The sequence below is a fragment of the Rousettus aegyptiacus genome, unplaced genomic scaffold (assembly GCF_014176215.1).
Source record: "Rousettus aegyptiacus isolate mRouAeg1 unplaced genomic scaffold, mRouAeg1.p scaffold_m13_p_8, whole genome shotgun sequence".
Classification (NCBI taxonomy): domain Eukaryota; kingdom Metazoa; phylum Chordata; class Mammalia; order Chiroptera; family Pteropodidae; genus Rousettus; species Rousettus aegyptiacus.
Genome location: NW_023416311.1, coordinates 17,781,707 through 17,797,680, shown reverse-complemented (window position 1 = coordinate 17,797,680; position 15,974 = coordinate 17,781,707). Strand labels below are relative to the sequence as shown.

Below are 15,974 nucleotides of genomic sequence, written 5' to 3'. Positions count from 1 at the left end.
GCCACTCCCAGGGGCTGATCTGAAATTACCATTAGGGTCTGAAGCCCTCACCGGGGCCTCATGTGCTATTGACACCTGGACCTGAAGTCACCATCGAGGCTTGGTCCCCTGTCATCCATCCCTTAGGGCTTAAAGCTAGATCCCCTTTGACCATTTCAGGGGGACAGATATTGAACCCTGACCCAGCGACCCTTCAGAGCAGCCATGACAATCCCTGTTCCGGGTCAGGAGGCACGGCCACCACTTACACTTTCCCCCATCATTAAGTTTGCAAAGCATGTGTACACTCACTGTCACCGCCAGAAGGGAGACCTACAGGACTCTCGTCCCAGGTCATAGATGAGACAACTGACAGGGGAATGTTCTCCTGGCCGGTGCCAGTCACCCGAAAGGCCAGCAGCTGTCCCAGAAGCCTGAGGGCTTTCCCTAGCTTGAGCCGAGTTTCTCTGAATAACAATAGCTCCCATGGAGAGAAAGCCCTTAACACTTGTGAGTTGTCAGTACTTGACACCAGGGTTAGCTATAGAAAGAGGGCCTCTTGTTCAGAAAGCTGAATAAAGGCATTTCCTTTCTACCCAGGTCTCTCTCTCAGCCTGACATGGTGTTTTTTTTTAATTTGCTATTTGATGTCAGGCTCCCTTGGGTACAGGGAAACAGACAGAGCTAGTACAAATCCTCACAGGTGCCCTGGGCCGCTCCACTGCACACCTGACACGAAACCCTCCTGAGCCCAGGCACAGGACAGCAGCAGTGACTGGGTGGGGGCAAGGAGTGGGTGGCCAAGAACCCACCCAGGGGATGTAGGAGGGTGGGATTGCTCCTGGTGTGTGCTCCATCGTCCTAGCAGATTTCACTTACAAATTCAAAGATTAAGTGATTAAGAACTGCAAGATGCCAACCACAGAGCACGAAACCCCAAGTTTGGGGCCCCGAGTGACGGACTGCACAGGTCACGCCCTGCACGAGAGAGACGGTCCGATTCAGTCCTCACAGCCACTCTGCGTGCTTCATACTGTTGTTGCCCTCATTTCACACATTTGTTTATTCATTCGTTCAATTACCAAATATTTATCGAGTGCGTCCTATGTGCTAGGCACCGTTTGCAATGAACAAAACAGAGAATCCTTGCCCCCGTCAATTCTAGTGAGGGGGAAAGACGACGAACAGGGCACGTAAGCAGATGGTTGTGCTTCGAGGGATTCATGCGAGGGAAGAAAACAGGGAGGGGACAAAGTATACAGGGCGGTCCACGCAGAGGTTACATTTGAGCAGGAACTTGAAGGCGGTGAGGGAGGGAGCCATGCGGATTTGGGGTGGGCGGCAGGTACAGTGAACCGGCCAGAGGGAACAGCCAGTGCAAAGGCCCTGGGGCCCGTGTGCTTGGGATGCTCAGGAGCACTGAAAAGGCTGATGGGCCATGGGAGGAGAAGAGAGGTAATGCAGACAGTTCATTCAGGGCCACCATAAACCTCTGGCTTTTGACTTGAGGAGTATTGGAGGATTTTGAGCAGAGGGGGCATGAGGTGTGTCTTAGGTTTTATTTAATAGGCTCCCGGTGGCTGCTGTGGGGAAGACAGACTGTGGTGGGGCAAGAATGGAAGTGAGGAGGCTCCTACACCCAGCCAGGGGAGAGAAGATAGCAATTTGGACCAGGGCGGTGAGAAGTGGCAGGTTCTGCTGACAGATTGGACAGTGTGGATGGTGTGTGTGTGTGCGTGTGTGTGTGTGTGTGTGTGTATGCAGTTTGCCCTGGGCATCTGCACCATGAAGTTCCATGAGCACTTGAGGACATGGATCAGCTCTCTGGTCCCCAGGATTCCTTTCCCCTCAGGCCTGGCTCTCATTTCTGGGGCACCCCACCCCTCCCTCTCTGTATTTCTGTTAGGCACCTTCTCCCTTCACAGTTGCACACTGAGATGCTGATGGGGGATCAGGGAGGGACTGTGAGTAGGGGACATGGCCTGGGCAGGGACAGTGGCAAACTGGAGAGCCCTGAGCCATCTGAATGGTCATCTTTCCTCTCTTGTGGCCCATTGCTATCACGTGGCCCCCAGAGCTTCTAATATTTTAAGAGAAGTTGGAAATCTGGATCTTAGGAAATAACACCCTAATTTTTGGAATATTGACAAATCATTTTTTATGTCGGGTCAGGCTATACCCTCTGTGAGACCAAGGTTAGGACAGAGGGGTGACTCCCGCACAGAGGGTCTCTGCAAACCTGGGCACAAAGACACCACTGGGGGTACGGCCTGGTAGGTTGATTCTTGATGGTTTGGCAGGCGATGGGGTGAGGGGCTGTTAAAAAAATGGCTGGAAAGGAGCACCCCTTCTGGGTTGGGCCCTTTGGGCACTAGGCAGTGACGTTACTCCAGGGATGACATGGTTGCCAGGTGAGGACAGCCCCTGGTCCCTTGGGCACCCAGAGGAGTGGGGAAGGCCTGAGACCAGGAGGTTGAGACCATGACCAGGAATTCGCCACACGTGAGGTTTGCTGCAAGACAGGAGCGCCAGCAAGACTGACCAGGAAGGGCTGCCTAGGCTCCACTGGGTCCCTGCCTCTGCTCTTCCTCGACCAAAGGAGTGGACCTCCATTTCTCTCCCGGGATCTGGCCTGGGCAGGGCTGGGCCGAGGGGCTGCACGAGAAGCAGAGAGAGACAGGGGAGGCGGCGAAGACTCCTCCACCATCATGTGGATCAGCTGTTTCCCAGGGTGGCCGGGGCTTCACAGGCTGACCTCATTCATCCTCTCAGTGACCTTAAAAGGTCAGAACTATCTCCTGGCCCATTTTACCACTGACAAAACTGAATCACAGAAGGGTTGGGTAACCTGACCAAGGTCACAGGGACTTGGAAGTTGTGGGACCTGAAGTTAACCCCAGGGTGTGTGGCTGCAAAATCTGAATGTTGAATGTAGAAGCTGTCAGAAAAAGAGGCCAGAGCCAGGCCAAGGGCTGCCTGCCTCGGCCACACCCGTTTGTGTGAGCACAGTACTCCCTCTAGTGGCCATTCCCTCAAAGTGCAGGACAGACGATGGGCAGTTAGGCGCTGGGTTCTGTCTCAATTTCAGTGTATGTGCTGCCCAAGCAAGCAAGGGTTCTGTCTGTCTCTTTCTCTGTATCTCTGTCTTTCTCTCTCCATCTCTGTCTCTCTTACACACACACACACACACACACACACACACACACACACACACACACACACACACACACCTTGTTTACTCTCTAGTTCTCCAGGGGAAGACTGCCCATGACATCTCTATCTTACATTCATCTCAAACCTGGGACATGCAGCCCCCATCCAGCTGCTCCACTCAAGGCTGCTTTTCGTGGTCAGACTCCTGTTGCTATGCCAACCCCAGGATGCCTTCTTGTTATTCCCCTGTTCGGCTCTTTCAGTTAGAGCTTGGGTCTCTGTTTACACCCATATTTCTCAAACTCTGCTACGCATTGTGATGTAGCTTTTAAATATTCCGATGCCCAGGCCACACCCAGGACAAATGAATCAGTCTCATCTTACCATCTTTAGATATGCAAGGTACAAGCCTCAGCAGGGAGGACGGAATTGATCTCAGACAGCCTACAGCAGGCCTCCCAGTCCCCTGACCTCTGCTACTCCCAGGCTCACACCAAGACCTCGTAATTATGCCACCCCCACACACACACCTCACACCCTGAGGTCTCCATTTTGGTCACCTCCTTCATTTCTCCCCACACATCCTCTTCATCACTTGCTCTGGTACCCACATGCAATAACTCTTTGACCTCATGGAGACCACCTCCCCATCACTTTCTCACTGTCCATCAGCCCCTTTCTGCTGCCATTGTCCACCTGATGCTGCTTGGGCCTGGCCCACCATCACCATGACTGCTCCCTGGAAAACCCCCTCCCATGCCGACCTCTCCTGCTGTGGTACCTGCCTGGCAAAGTGTCAGCCATTGCCTGCTCTCATTGCCTGCTCCCAAGCCAACACTGCTCAGAGTGTCCCACACCGGGTTGGCAGTTTCCCCTCTAATTTGCGGTCTCAAAGGGACACTCGGACTTTAATTTGCCTGTCAATCTCCTAGGGATTTTGAGGAGGCCCGAGTTTCTGCACATCTAACCAGGTGGTGCCTATGCTGCTGGTCTGTACAGCGCACCCTGAGTGGCAAGGTCTCCGGTGACTCTTTTCCCATCGTCTTCCTCCTCTAGCTGTGGCTCCTCCTTCACTGAGAAGACAGATGCATCAGGTGCAGTTCCATCGCCTCCTGCCAGCGAAGCACAAACTCACCTGGCCCTTCACGCTTCACCTGTTCCCACCTGCTTCAGAGGCAGAGGCCCTTTCCCTCCGGAGGCCTCTTCCCCACGCCGCCCCCTCCTCCACTGTACCATCCTCGTTCTTTTGCCAGGACCGTTCCCATGGCAAAGCTTCTGGGTAGAGCTGGCTTCTCAGCTCTGCTGTGCCACCTCCCCAGTTCTCTTTTGTTCTTATTGTTATCTCCACTTTCCTTTTGTATTTTTTATTTATTTAAATTAAATATGCCCATAGCTTAGAATCAAGAAACATGGGCAGCCCCTCCTCCCATTTCTCATTTCTTAAAGAAAATCATTTCAACTCTTTTAGTAATTTTTACCTCTGTGTTTCCTACATAGCATGTTTACATTGCTCCTTTTCCAGTTTCAGGCTTTGCTTATCAACACCCCACTTTGGAGCTGAAGGTTAACTCCCTTGCACGGGCCCCCCTCGCACACACTTCCTATCTCCCATTCTCGCCGTTCAGATGCATCATAATATTGGTAGGGTTGGTAGTGCTTACACATTGCAGAAACATTATTTACAGCTTTACGTGGAACGCTATGATTTCTTTCCCTTTCCCCGCCCCTTTATCGTAATAGACTATTTTTTAGAGTGTTTTTTACGTTTACAGAACAATTCAACAGAAAATGCATATACTGTTCCGTCCCCCCAATTTTCCCATCTTGCATTGGTGTGGTACACTTGTTACAACTGGTGAATCAAATAGATACAATATTGTTAACTAAAGTCCACAGTTTACTTGAAGGCTCACTCTGAGTTGTACCTTCAGTTCTATGGGTTTTGACAGATACAAAGGGTCATGGACCTGCCATTATAGTATTATACAGAATAGTTTCACTGCTCTAAAAATCTCCTGTGGTTCCCTGTTCATCTCCCTCTCCCCCCTCACAAGCCCTAGGCCACCTCTGATCTTTTTAATGTCTCTATAGCTTTGGCTTTTTCAGAATGTCATGTGGTTGGAATCGTACAGTATGTAAACTTTTCAGGTTGACTTCTTTCACTCAGCAATATGCATTTAAGGTTCTGCCATGTCTTTTCGTGGCTTGATAATTCATTTCTTTTCATTAATATTGAATGGATGTACCGTAATTTATTTATCTATTCACCTGTTGAAAGACATTGGCTGTCTCCAAGTTATTGGCAATTACAAATAAAGCTGCTATGAAAATTTATGTGCAGGTTTTTGTGTGAATATGTTTTCAATTCATTTGGGTAAATACCAAGGAGTGCTATTTCTAAATCATATGGTAAATCTATGTTTAGCTTTGTAAGAAACTGTCAGTCTGTCTTCCAAAGTGGCTGTATCATTTTGCATTCTCACTAACAATGATTGAGAGTTCCTGTTGCTCAACATTCTCACCGGCATTTAGTATTGTCAGTGTTTTAAATTTTAAGTATTGTAATAAGTGCACCATGGTATCTCATTGCTGTAATTTGATATTTTCTAATGACATATGATGTTGAGCATCTTTTATATGCTTATTTGACATTTGTATGTCATCTTTGGTGAGGTATCTATTCAGAGCTTTTAATTTTTAATTGTTCGTTTTCTTATCGTTGAGTTTTCAAAATTCTTCGTATATTTTGGATAACAGTCCAGATCAGATGTCTTTTGCAAATATTTTTCTCCCATTCTATGGCTTGTCTTTTCACTCTCTTAAGCATGTCTTTTGCAGAGGTTTAAAATTTGTTTTCCTTTTCTGAACAAAAGTTTTGTTTTCTCAGGTTTAATAACTTTTTTCAGGGAGGCTTGTTTTTAATATGTTTATGGCTAATTCAACCCACATTCTCTCAAGTTGCATATATCTCTCAAAAGTTCAAACACATTATGTATTCATAATTTCATCTCCTTGAAGAAATCTTTTCTAGAGCCTTCTGAATTATTCCAACATGAACTGCCTGCCCTCCAGGTCTGCTACCCAGAGATGCTGCCTGGGACTCCACCCTCCCCCCCACTGCCACACACACACACACACACACACACACACACACACACACACACACACTTTACCATTGTCTGGGAGATGCCCTTTACTTCTCTCTTTGGCTTCCCCTGTTTCCTGCATCCTAGATCTTACTCTTTCTTGTTTTTTCCCACCTTATTTTTAGTGGGACACACCCTTCAGTAGCTTTCTTAAGAAAGGGTGCATGGAAGGTAAAATTTTTCAGATTTTGTAAATCCGAAAAGACCTTTTTTCTACATTTGCTTTATTAATGGTTTGGCGAGGTATAGAATTCTAGGCTGGAAATCATTTTCTTTTATACTTTGAAAACAGCTCCCTTGTGTTCTGGTTCCCAAGACTGCTGTTGAGAAGTCTGATGCCATTTTAATTCTTGATCCTTTGTAGAATCTTATAGAATGTCCTTCTTGTTCCTGTATTCCGAAGTTTACTGGTGACTGGCCTTGGTGTGGGTCTATTTTTACCCTTACGTTGGACACTCAATGGGCCTTTCCAGTGTGAAAACTCAGGTCTGTTCTGATAAATATTTGAAGTATTTCATTGTCTAAATCCTCTCCTCTGTTCTCCACATGGTGGCAGCCATGGAGGTGCCCCACTGGGTTTTTCTTTCAAAAAAAATGTGTCACTCAAAGCAGGGCATGCAGTGAGCTGACAGTAATATAGGAAAGAGGCATGAGAACTACACGAATTGACTAAAAATTACGCCAGGTTGTATTCAGAGCCTGCTACGTGCTGCTAGACGTGGGAAACTGGCTGATTAGCATGCGGAAGATTCCTCCTGAGATCACTAACAACTACTTCCCTGTGCCTTTAATGCTGCAGACCTGTACCTGGAAAGGAAAAGATTTAAACTGAATTCCTCTCTGTTTTTCAGAGGAGACCGCGTCTTTGTCTGTGGAGCATTATTCCTCCCCTAGTAAACTTTCCTTTGTCCCTAACTGTGGCTCGTATTTGAATTCTTTACTGCATAGAGTCAAGGACCGTCTTCCGGCGGGTGTAGGGTGTAGGGCTTGAGTCTCAACTTGGGAGAATTAGCCCCGTCCTGCATCAACAGCTTTTGAGATCCACCACAGCAATGCAGCTAAGACCAAGGTCTTCTTGGGCAGTCCCAGCCAATGAATGAGCACAGTGGGGACATCAGGCCCTGGCCAGTTCTGCCCGATGCGGGGCTCCTCTAACGGACGGTCTTTGTTCTGGGGATCCCAGTGGGTTGGCCAAGACTTTGTTGATCGTCAGAGTCAGGCTCTCCCTACCCAGGTCTGTTTCCCTCTTGTTTATTTCACAGGTATCGCATCTACATTGTGGTCTGAAGACTCTCCTTGCCCAATCCTGCTTCCTCTTCCTTTAATTTTCACAGGCATCAGCTCACCATGACTCCTTGAACTCCTAGCTCCATCTCAGCATCTGTTTACTGGAGGATGCAAACTGACACATACGTCTTCATCTTTTGTTTTACTTTTTGGAAAATTTCTTCAACTTTATCTTCTAAGCTAGGGGTTAGCAAATTTTTTTCTATAAAGGGTCCAATGGTAGATGTTAGAGTCTTTGTGGGCCATGTGGTCTCCGTCACAACTTTTCAACTCTGTTAATATGAAAGCAGCCATAGACAGTATCTGAATGAATGCGTGTAGCTGTGTTCAAATAAAACTTTATTTAAAAAGCAGGAGAGCCTGATTTGTTCTGCAAGCCATAGTTTGCTGACCCCCTTGAAATGTTTACATTTCTGCTATGATATTCTTAACTTTTTAATTTCATTCATTCTTGCTTTTTTTTTTAAAAATAGAATCTAATTTTTGTTTTATAGGTATAATATATTTTCCTAAATTTGAATATAGTAATAACAGTTTTGTTTTTAGGTTTTCTTTTCCCTGCATATTCTGTTTCCTCCAAATTCTGTTTTTCTATTTGTTTTTGTTTGGCCTCTGAATATTAGAAGTTTTTCTCAAATGTTGATGATCCCTGGTTATCTGTCCATTCAAGTGATTTAAGGAGCCCATAGAATAGAATATCGGTTGCCTGTGTGTGTGTGTGTGTGTGTGTGTGTGTGTGTGTGTGTGTGTGTAGTGGGGGAGGTGCCGACTGGGGCATGACGAAACTTTCTGGGGAGATGGAAATGTTCTATATCTTGAGTGAGGTATGGGTTACACAGTTATATACATTGGTCAAAACTCAATAAACTGACCGCTTAAGACTGTTGTGTTTCACTATAATTCTACCTTAATTAAAGAATTAAAAAGAAAACAATTTATAAAAGCAAGCAGCTGAGCTGTGCTGGAGGTGGGAGAGCTGGCTGACTCAGGGGTTCAGTACAGAGAGTTGGAGTTGGGCCTTTTCTTTGGGAAATCCGGACTGACAACCTATTTAGGTGTTCTTTTCTTGGTGAGTTAGACTCTAAGATAAAAACGGACTAATACAAACAAAACAACTAAAAAAGCAGTTTGGAGGAAATAGAAACTGTGAAGGGAGAAGAAAACTAAAACAAAACAAAAAACAGGAAATGAAATAACATAACAAAATATCCATCTTTGATATGTTCAGAGATTGAAAGGAATAAACTCTGGCGTGTCCTGCCTGGAGACTTCAGTCTTGGCTTCACTATCTTGGAAGCCAAGGTGGGGACGAAGGCCCCAGGAGATGGCAGGGAGGGGCAGGGCTTCCCGCATTCCAATAAGCCTCTGGTTGGGCACATGACTCTCCCCTTGTCATGCTGTGTCCTTGGTTCAGAGACCTTGCATTTTCTCCTCTCTGGGGAACGAAATTCAGTCTTTGTTGGGGTGGGGGAGGGGTAGCTACCAAGCTGTGCTGAGTAGAGAGGAAATCTGAGGATTAAAGCCCTTCTTAGACCAATACTCCGGGTTTTGGCCCCAACTTTACTCCAGTTCCAGGGGTACTTAGTCCTTTAACACCCGTGCCTTTGGGAGCTTTGTTGGGGGTAAACTCTGGTGCCTCTCGGCTTCTCTCACTCCAAGTTTAGGGTCCATTTCAATTGCAGGGTCAGTGGACTGCTCAATCACTTACCACACGTACTTCTGCCTTCCAGATTCAAAATTTGTTGCCGTCGTACTCTTTTCACTATATTCATTCTTGCTAATTCACACTGCGGTAGGCAAAATAATGGCCTCCCAGAATGTCCGTGTCCTAATCCCCAGAACCTATATGTTTGTTGTGTTATAGGCCCAAAGGAATTTTGCTGATGTGATTAAAGTTAAGGACCTTGAGATGGATTAAGGATCCTGGATTGGTCAGGCGAGCCCAATCTAATCACACGAAGCATGAATAGCTGAGTACCTTTCCCAGCTGCGGTCAGAGATAAAGCTATTAGAGGAGGGCCAGAGAGATGCCACCTTGCTGGAGGGAGGGTGCCACGAGCCAAGGAGTACAGGTGCCCTCTAGAAAATACAAGGAAATGGAGGCTCCCTTAGAACTTCCAGAAAGTTCTTCCAGAAAGAACTTCCTACAGTGGCCCTGTGAACACCTTGTTTTAACCTAGTGAGACCTGTGGGACTTCTGACATATAATCTGTAAGATGATAAATTTCTTTGGCTTTAAGTAACTAACTTTGTGGTAATTTGTCAAGGCGGCGACAAAAGACTAATCTGTAGTCGTTCCTCTTATCTTCAGGGATACTTTCCAAGACCCCCAGTGGATCCCTGAAACTGCAGATTGTACTGAAATATGCTAAGTTTTTCCCTATACATACATACCCTATGATAATATTTAATTTGTAAATGAGGCCCAGTAAGAGATTAACAACAATTACGACTGATAAAATAGAAGTTATAACACTATACTATAATAAAAGTTACGTGAATATGGTCTCTCCTTTTCTCCAGCAATTTTCACGTCTCAGTACTCCCGAGTCTGTGCGGCCAGCCCTCACTTGCGGTAAATGGTCGGTCACTTGTTCCAGGAGACCGCTTGCTGGAGTCTTCATGCAATCTTAACGCTCTCTGGCGCAACACTTTGCCGTCCGTAGGAACACGTTTTCTGCTCCTGGCTTCCACCCGCATGCTTAACGCCTTCTCCACCTTAACTAAGCACTTATCATGCAACGAGGCCGTACCGTTGTGGTTGGAGGCATAATAGCAAGACTAGCACACATCTCTTTTTCTTCCTTCACAATTTCATGAATAGAAGATTCGTCCTTATCATAGATCGTAGCAACCTCGGCATACATTTTTTTTTTTCATTCCTTAAGTTGAGAACTTTCACCGTTTCAGTTAAAGGAAGGACTTTATGGCTTCTCTCTGGCATATCTGGATCGCTAGCATCGCTACTCCTGCACTTTGGGGTCATTATTAAGTAAAAGAAGAGTTACTTGAACAAAAGCACTGGGATGTGGGATGGAGCACGACGGCACAAGATTTCATCACACTGCTCGGAATGGTGCACAATTTAAACTTACGAATTGTTCTTTTCTGGAATTTTCCTTTTAATATTTTTGGACCATGGTCGACTGCAGGTAACTGAAACCTCAGGAAAGTGAAAGTGCAGATAAGGGGGGACTACTGTAGGTACCTTAAAATATCCACTCACTTCCTTTTCATGGGGCTTCGGGACACAGAGAAGCTAAGTGTGTATGTTCGATCCACCCTCTTTAACCGGAAGTCTCCCTGGGCACCGGCTTTTGTTTCCACCCTCCAAGGCACTTTTTCCTTTGTCTCTAGATCCATCCTTTTTCCCGTGGACCGTTCGGCATTTTTGAAACCCGTGTCCTCTCTCTCCTTCAGATGCTCTTCTCTCGCTTTCCACGGCTGTCCACACCCCTGGTTCTCCCCCTACTTTGCCAGCTGCTCCTTTCCTTCCATCCTCATGGCTCCTCCTTCATGTGACCTCGAAATTGTGGAGCTCTCAGGGCTCAGTCCTGGGCCTCTTCCCTCTCCTTTCTCTCCAGTGCGACTTCATGGCTTTTAATGCCATCTTGCGTTGATATCTCTGAGAGCCTCTCGCCAGCCAAGAGACTTGCTCTCCAGACTCTTAGACATCTCACATGCTTCTCAAGTTGAAAATATCCATAGTAGAATCCTTTAGTGTCTAACCACACCTCTTCCCTTCCTGAGCCTTCCCATCATCCGCGCACTTTTCCAACCCGGAAACCCCAGATTCCCTTCTTCCTCTAATCCATCAGCAAATTCTGCCTTCTAAATAGATCTAGAAAGCATCTACCTCTTCTATCTGTAAGGCCCACCTTGGTCCAGGCCACCTCCATGCCCCCTCCATCATCACCATGACCCCCACAATGGTGTCCCATACCCATTCTGCCCAAAGCTGCCGGAGGGACCGTTTAAAATGTCAATCATCATATTGCTTTTCCCACTTAAAAGCCTCCAAAGGCTTCCCAGTCCCATCCAGAGAAAATCCATGCTCTTCCCCACAGCCCACAAAGCCTATGGGATCCAGCCCCTTCCTGTCTCTCCCCATCACCCGGTGTCACTCCTCCCATGATTCACTCTGTTCTAGTCACGCCGTCCTGATACTTCTTCGCACTCACTGAACTCCAGCCTGCCTCTGGGCCTCTCCACTCTCCGTTCTTGCTGGCCGTTCCTACGTCCATTCTGCCCAGTTCCCTCTCATTCTTTAGGTCTCAGGTGAAATGTCCCTACTTTTCCTCGTTCACCTTATGCAAAGCGGGTGCCTCCTCCACCATCCCTCAGGTTATGTCCTTTACGGTGGGATTCGAACATGGATGATCATATTCATTTGTTTATTTGTGTTGTGTTTGGCTCCGCTATTAGACGCGAGCCCCATGAGAACAGCGATGACATTTTTTCGCTATTCAGTTTCTAGTGCTAGCCCACTGAGAGTGCTCAGTGAAATTTGTGGGATGAACGGATAAACGAATGAATGAATGAATGAATGAACGAATGAACAAACAAACGCACTGGACACCTACTATGTGCCAGGTGCTTTCACGTATACCAAATGATGATTTGTTTTCATAAGAACCCTATGAGGTTGTCACGATTGGACTACGTTTCCCAGTTTCTTTTGCGGTTAGCTGATTTGGCCAGAGAGTGTGGGCAGAAGCGAAGTGGGCCACTTCCAGCTTTAGCTCATAAGAACTTCACATGTGATCCCTGTTTTCTTCTTCATCCGCCAGTGGCTGCAGGGGATGATGACAGAGTCACAAGATGGGAGGCGCCTGAATCCCTGAAAGACTGGAGGTGGGGGCAAGTCGCACCTCCAACCCCCCTAGACTTTGTCTAAGCAGGATATAGGATCTACTCAGTCAAACCGTTATGATTTCCAGGCTTATTTATCAACAGCCAGCTCGCCGTAATTAATACATCAAAGCACCTTGTGTAGGTGGCTGGTGAGCAACACTGCGGGTGATGCTTTTGCTGACAAGTTTTCATCAAATGCAGATGTGTCCCCTGCGGGCGGCTTCTGGCATCATCCCGCAGCAGAAGCTGAGGGCACAGTGCTCACACCTCTATTCCGGCACATCGCTCTGCATGTCATCGTTCCAGTGCACTGTCTTGTCCTCATCAGGCTCCTGCAGGGACGTGCCTTTGTCACGTTCTTCTCTGTGGCTTCAATATCCAGTCCCCAGAAGGCCTCAGGAAAAGTCCATTGAATCCACAAATGAGTGAACTAGTCACCTGCACGCCCCATCGCTTCTCTCTCCTTTAAAGCGCTTGAGAAAGCCCAACGCTTTAATTTTACAGAGGTCCCCAAGAGCAGGAATGATTTCCCCAGGGTCACAGAGAAGTGGGTTGCAGAGGAATCACCCCTGGGCTGCCAACATGGCAGCCCACTACTGAGAGTGAATCTTGGAGCCTTCTGGAGGCTGGACAAAGGTTAAGAGGAGCAGGGTCAGAAGAGGCTCCTCTAAGCCCCCAAGGTGACCCCACCAAACCTCACTGCCCACTGCCCCTCCTCTAGTAGGACAGAAGCATTCCAGAACCTTCCCTCCCCCTACCTCAGCCAGCACTGCCTGGCTCCCGCAGCCTGGGCGTCCACATCACTCAGTATTTTTAGCTTCACCACCTGGCACCTGTGGTCACTCTCTCTGCCCAGCCTGGCTGTGTCCCCTCCATGGGCCTTAAAGGGCCAGTGCCCACCATCTGGAAAGGAGAATGGCTCCTGCAAACATAGGCCATCATACTGCCAGAGCAGGAGGCAGAGGGGCATCCTTTACAGGGGGGATCCCCAAAGTTGGAAGTGGAAGATGGGGGAGATGAGGGAGGAGGGCAGGATCTCATGGCTGCCTGATCCTAAGGCATGTGCCTTTCTCATTCTAGGGTTTTCAAAACGTTGGTTTGCTCAAGTTGCTAACTTGGGGTAACAGATTAAAATTTTACACATCCATCTCCTCTAAGACCTGAGGCTGCAAAGTCTCTAGTTCAGGGCCTAGGAGTGTGTATATGTACCAATCAACTCAGATGATTCTGATGTCCTATCTCCTCATGTCATATTCATTCATTCATTCAACAGCATTTTGAGCTCCTACTGTAAAAATAGTGATGCTTTCTGGAGTCCATTGCTTTGGAGTTCAAGGAGCACTTCCACATCTATGATCTCTAGCACTGAGGCTCCTGACTCGGTCTGACTGTAAGACAGACCTGCAGGGCTCCTTCGGGCCGAGGCGGTCATTCTTTCCCTGAGTCCCTGAGCACAGTGCACCCACGCCCATCAAGGTGCCCATTACCCCGTTAAACTGATGTGTTTGCTTGCCATCTCTCCCAGCAGGCTGTGACCCAGTGAGGGCTGGGGCAGGGGCTCCAGCCCCCAGCACAGGCCCTGGCACTCTGTGGGTGCTCAGTCATTGTTGAATGACGAACTGATCACTGTGGCAGAGGCAGCTCCCCATTTCACAGATGAGGAGACAAAAGTCCACAGAGAGAAAATTGTAGACCCAGGGTCTAACAGATTCAGGGAGGAAGCTGGCTCAGCCTGCAGGAGCCCATACCCCAACCCTCCTGCAACGGGCCTGGACGGGGCACGTGGGTTGGCCCTGAGCCTGCCCTTCACCCCGCCCAGGGCAGTGCTGACTCAGGCGGTGACGGAGGTGTGGGCTGGCTGGGCCAGAGCAGAGGTGACCCTTGTCTCCCCCTCAGATACTCCATCCATTTCAGGAGCCTGTGGTCACAGCTTGGGTAATGCACTTGGCCAGAGTCTGGGCTTCCCTGCAAGTGGGGGTGGGGAGAGCTGGCAAAGGGACAACGGATCCTAGGGCTTGAACCCTCACCTGGGCACAGTGCACAGCCCCTCTCCCACACAGGCACATAGACCTCAGACCCGCTCCCACAAGCATGCGTGCACACTCCAATCACACACACTCACTCCCAGATACCCAATCACACAGTCTCACAATCCTTCATTCTCTACCTCTCCCTTTCTTTCACACATGCACACACAAACACATACACTCACATACACTCACAGGCACCTTATCCACAAAGCATATACACACAGAGACATTTTTACTTATTAATTCAACAGAGACTTAACACTATCAGCTGTCATTTCAGTGCAGGGAGAAAAGGTGGCTCTCAGCTCAGGGTGGGGCGGGGGTTTCCTGGAGGACTTCTTGGAGGAGGAAGCATTGCGGCTAGGGGTGGATGGAGGATAGCTGGGGAAGGAAAATCTGTGAAGAGTTTCATTGGGACTGAATATAGTGGAGCAGAGTGAGATGAGTTGGGTGGGGTTGGTTCAATCACAAAGGCCTTGAATGCACAGCCAAGTACCGACTTCATCTTCTGGGAGCTGGGAGCCATGGAGGGCTCTGAGCAGGGGGAACATGACCACAACGGGAGAGGACAGAAAGGTCACTATGGGGCCAGGATGGAAGAGACAGGGACGAGGCTGTGGTGACAACCTGGTGAGAGATCTGAGAGCCTGGTGCAGGGAGGTGACGGTGGGTGGTAAATAGTGGACCGAGAGACTCAGAAGCAGGTCTGTCATGCACTGAGGGGCCCCAAGCCTGAGCCTTGTGCCCTCACCTTGTCCCCCCGCTGCCCACCATGGGCACTGACCTCTGCAGTGGGACCTCTTCCAGCAGCTCCTCCTCCTCCTCCCTGTGGAAGCAGATGAAGCAGAAGGCCGGCACATCTTCTGATCCGCAGCCCAGGGGCCAGGCCGGAGGCAACTCCAGGGCAGGGCAGGGGTGACCGGAGGCGGCCTCGGCATCACCGTCCCCCGTCTGGGCAGGGGTCCCCGAGCCAGAGTGCTCCAGGGTCAGCAGCCTGTTGGCCTCAGGGCCCCGCGCCTGCCCACCTGCCACCTGTGCCTTTTCACTCAGATTACCCGTTGTCTCGGTGGGTGGAAGAGCCTGTGGCTCTGTGTCTGATGGGGATTCCTGTCCTGACCCACAGGACTTCCAGCCACAGGGCTTGGCCTTGGGAAGCAGGTTCCAAGTGGCCTGGACTCAGAAGTGGCTTGCTGGCGGACAAAGGTCCAGCAGGGTCCCTCACTGTCCCTTGTGGAGCCCTGGGCCCCTCAGCTGCTCTCTCTGCTGCTGCCTGTCAGAGGTGAGACTGGAAGGACAGGCTCTCAGGGACCCTTCCCATCTGTTCATCTGTCTGTCCAGGCATCTGCTCCTCACCGTCCAGCCAGCAAGGGGCAGTAGAGGTGGTTTCCCTAAGAAAGTTTGTTCTCCTCTGCTGGGGTGAGTAACATGGGTGGCCTCCAGGGGGGAAGGTCAGGACCTGAAGCTGAAAGGTGAGCGAGAACCAGGTGAGGCTGGCACAGTGCCCACGCCGTCTCCAAGAAAACTT

The 15,974-nt window shown here is 48.8% G+C and overlaps 1 protein-coding gene across 1 annotated transcript in view; it reads right to left on the bottom strand.

Moving 5' to 3' along the window:
- SBK1 (SH3 domain binding kinase 1) overlaps nucleotides 1-15,697 on the bottom strand; it is a 45,139-nt gene extending 29,442 nt beyond the window's left edge. Inside the window, exon 1 of the mRNA XM_016154987.2 lies at nucleotides 15,234-15,697. The gene's annotated coding sequence lies outside the window, so the exon portion shown is untranslated. The remainder of the gene's footprint in view (nucleotides 1-15,233) is intronic.
- Nucleotides 15,698-15,974: the final 277 nt, after the last annotated feature.